This window comes from Microcebus murinus, chromosome 18 (assembly GCF_040939455.1).
Source record: "Microcebus murinus isolate Inina chromosome 18, M.murinus_Inina_mat1.0, whole genome shotgun sequence".
Lineage (NCBI taxonomy): Eukaryota > Metazoa > Chordata > Mammalia > Primates > Cheirogaleidae > Microcebus > Microcebus murinus.
In genome coordinates this window covers 33,185,321-33,189,704 of record NC_134121.1, presented here as the reverse complement: position 1 = coordinate 33,189,704, position 4,384 = coordinate 33,185,321, and positions in this window count along the sequence as shown.

Here is a 4,384-nt window from a genome sequence, read left to right as displayed (position 1 = left end):
GCGGCCTGATCCCTGGGGAGCTCTGGCAGATGGATGTCACTCACTACTCCCCTTTTGGGAAGCTTAAATATGTACATGTCTCTGTAGACACTTGCAGTGGATTTATCTTTGCTTCCCTACAAACAGGCGAAGCCACCTGCCATGTTATTAGTCATATTATAGCCTGTCTCACCTCCCTCCCTCAGCCTAAAGTTATTAAGACTGACAATGGCCCAGGATATGTCAGCTCCAACTTCAAAAGCTTTTGTGCTCAGCTAGGCATTAAGCATGTTACAGGCATTCCATATAACCCTCAGGGCCAAGGTATTGTAGAGAGAGCTCATCAGACGTTAAAAAATACGCTCTCCAAACTACAATCGGGAAGAGGAATTTTGTACCCTTTGACAGGTAATTCCAAAACCCTGCTTAATCATGCCCTGTTCATTTTAAATTTTCTCACCTTTGACACCGCCGGTAAGACAGCCGCCGACCGCCTTTGGCACCCATCCACCACAGATACTTATGCACAGGCCTATGGAAGGAGCTGCTTACAGGCAAATGGCTGGGGCCTGACCCTGTCCTCATATGGGGAAAAGGACATGCCTGCATCTACGATACCCAGGCAGGAAACGCCAGATGGCTACCAGAGAGAGCGATTAAGTTATATAACCCACCCAGGGAATCCCCTGAGAAGAATTCTTAATTCTGTTCTCTTCCAGAAATACAATGACTCCCCGAGAAAAGGCGCTGCCCCTCCTATGCCTAATTCTAGTCGTGACCAAGAGCACCATCGCAATCAACATCCATCAGATCTACAACTATACATGGCAGGTAATTAATGAGGCAGGAGACGTTGTTAATTCCTCCTCACGTCTCTCCGCTGTTATACCATGGGATCCATTAGAAATTGACCTATGCGTATTAGCTCTTGGGGCTAAAGACCCTGCGTGGGGCCTTCCCGCACTTTTCGCCCCTCAGCCAGCTCCTCCAACGACTGACTCCTCCCCAGGCCTTTGCTCCTCGGGAGCCGGACGCTCTGCGACGAGATATAAAGATTTTTATGTTTGCCCAGGGGCCCATCGACCTCGTACCAACAACTACCAATGTGGTTATGCCCCTGACTTCTTTTGTGCTTCCTGGGGCTGTGAGACCACTGGTGATGCCTACTGGAATCCCTCCTGTTCCTGGGATTATATCACCATCAAAAAGCAGTTTCCCCGTCGAGCTCCTTCGTCCCCTTACGCCCCACAACCACCCACTGATCCTCAGTGTAACAACCAGTGGTGCAACCCCCTGTTAATTTCATTCACCGAAGCTGGAAAAAAGGCTTCTTGGGATCAGTCCAGGGGATTTGAGTGGGGGCTTAGACTTCACATATCTGGAAAAGACATTGGTCTCACATTTAAAATCAAATTAATTAAAAGCCTCCCCAGAGGTCTTACGGTCGCAATAGCTCCTAACCACGACCTACACCCACCTCGACCTCACGGTCCCTCCAGGGGCCTACCCTCCTCCCCAGCTGTGTCCCCTTTTCCGTTTAGCACCCCCCTATACCAACCTACCCTGCCCGAGGGGCCCCCCTCCTCTGCAGAACTAATTCTCACCTTAGTCAACGCCTCTGTCAGGACCATCCGAGAGGCCAACAATTCAGAATATCAGGAATGTTGGGTATGCTACTCCCCCCGGCCTCCCTTCTACAAGGGTGTCGCTACATTTGGTAAACTATTATTTACTAACGACACCAGCAAACTCAGATGGGGCCTAGAGACCCATGATGGCCTGACACTCAGCCAAGTCACAGGCCTAGGCCTTTGCCTTCTTAGCCCAAGAATGCTTCCCCCCGCACCCTTAGAAAAAATATGTAATCAGTCAATTACTGTCGACTCCACCTTTCAGTATATTCAGGCACCTGACACCTCTTACTTTGCTTGTTCCTCCGGTCTTACCCCGTATGTAGTCACTGCAACGTTTCTTTTTTTATTATTATTATTATTTTTTTTTATTTTTTTTTTTTGAGACAGAGTCTCACTTTTGTTGCCCAGGCTAGAGTGAGTGCCGTGGCGTCAGCCTAGCTCACAGCAACCTCAAACTCCTGGGCTCAAACGATCCTCCTGCCTCAGCCTCCCAAGTAGCTGGGACTACAGGCATGTGCCACCATGCCCGGCTAGTTTTTTGTATATATATTTTTAGTTGGTCAATTAATTTCTTTCTATTTTTAGTAGAGACGGGGTCTCGCTCAGGATGGTTTCGAACTCCCAACCTCGAGCAATCCGCCCGCCTCGGCCTCCCAGAGTGCTAGGATTACAGGCGTGAGCCACCGCGCCCGGCCACTGCAACGTTTCTTGAGCATAGGGAATATTGTGTGTTAGTCTTGCTCCTCCCCAGACTCACTATACATCCTGCTGACGAATTGCTCAGACTTTGGGAACGCGGCACCACAATGCCCCGGAAAAAGAGGGAGCCCATCACGGCCATAACACTCGCAGTTGTCCTAGGCCTTGGTGCCACAGGGGCTGGAACAGGCATAGCCTCTCTGGTCACCTCTAACCAGCAATACCTGCAGCTCTCTGCTGCCATCGATAATGATCTCCGAGAGCTACAGCAGGGCCTAAAGTATCTTAAAGAGTCCCTCGCTTCGCTTTCTGAGGTAGTATTGCAAAATAGAAGGGGCCTAGACTTAGTGTTCCTCCAAGAGGGAGGTTTGTGTGCAGCACTTAAAGAAGAATGTTGCTTCTATGCAGACAAAACAGGCCTGGTAGAAGATAGCATCGAAAGAGTTAGACAAAGCCTAGAAGATAGAAAAAAATGGAGGGAACAGAGTGAAGCATGGTATCAAAGTTGGTTTTCTACATCCCCCTGGCTATCCACATTGCTTCCCAGTGTCTTAGGGCCGCTTGTAGGATTTCTGTTGCTCCTCACCTTTGGGCCTTGGGCATTCAAAAAACTAACTGACTTTGTAAAGTCACAGGTGGACGCAGCCACACAAAAATCGGTCTCCGTGTTTTACCAACGGCTGGAACAAAGAGGCTCCAGAGAAGACCTCCATGCAGAGTCTCCCCATACAGCCACAGAGAGTCTAAATTTCTCAAACCTTGCCTCAGACATGGAACGCAGTTGGTTCCAAAGGCTGTGGAGACGCCCATGACGGGATTATCGCGATGCCACGTACCAGGTGCACGCCCCCACCAGCAGTGAGGTGACTCCATCACGGGAATATTGTAGGTCCATGCCCGGGGGCACACTTCATAATCAGAAGTGCAGGCCGGGCGCTGTGGCTCACGCCTGTAATCCTAGCTCTTGGGAGGCCGAGGCGGGCGGATTGCTCAAGGTCAGGAGTTCAAAACCAGCCTGAGCAAGAGCGAGACCCCATCTCTACTATAAATAGAAAGAAATTAATTGGCCAACTGATATATATATAAAAAATTAGCCGGGCATGGTGGCACATGCCTGTAGTCCCAGCTACTCGGGAGGCTGAGGCAGAAGGATCACTCAAGCCCAGGAGTTTGAGGTTGCTGTGAGCTAGGCTGACGCCACGGCACTCACTCTAGCCTGGACAATAAAGTGAGACTCTGTCTCAAAAAAAAAAAAAAAAAGATAACATAAATTTTAGGCCGGGCGCTGTGGCTCACGCCTGTAATCCTAGCTCTTGGGAGGCCGAGGCGGGCGGATTGCTCAAGGTCAGGAGTTCAAAAAACCAGAAGTGCCAGAGCTGGATGCCACCTACATAGCCCAAGACAGAGGCCTCACCTTCACATTGATCGCCCAATCTTATATTTGGGGTGCTGGTCGCGGAAGCCCATTGCGTAGCCTAAGACAGGCCCTCCACCAACTTATACAAATCTCCCTCATATTAATAAAGAGAGGGGGAGATGTTAGGAACTGAGGCCTTTGAGGGTCTTTACCTATAAATACCCTGAGCTGTCAGAAGGTGCTTAATGGCCGGTTGGATCGCAAGATATCCCAGGCTTGGCGCCAGAGGCTGTTTGTGACTGATAAACCCTCCAGGCTTGCCGCCAGAGGCTACCTGTGATTGATAAACCCTAGGATGTTTGTAACTGATTGACCCTAAACTGTTTTTGACCGATCAACCGTAACCCCCCCGCTGCCCCTCCCTACTTCTTTGTTTCTGTACGCTTATAAAACCAACGAAAAACCTAGTAAAGCAGACCTTGACAACCCTTTGCTTGGTCTCGTTCCTTTCTCTCGCCCATCTCTTTCAGGCATGGTCCCCCTTAACCCCCGAGAGTAACAGAAGGTCCCGCAGGTCGGGACACATCCACCCACCCATCCATCCACTCATCCATCTACCCATCCATTCACTCATCTATCCATCTGTCCACTCATCTATCCTTCCACCTTCAGGTTCAATAATTCACTTAAAAAGTTACAAAACTCAGAACAGCAC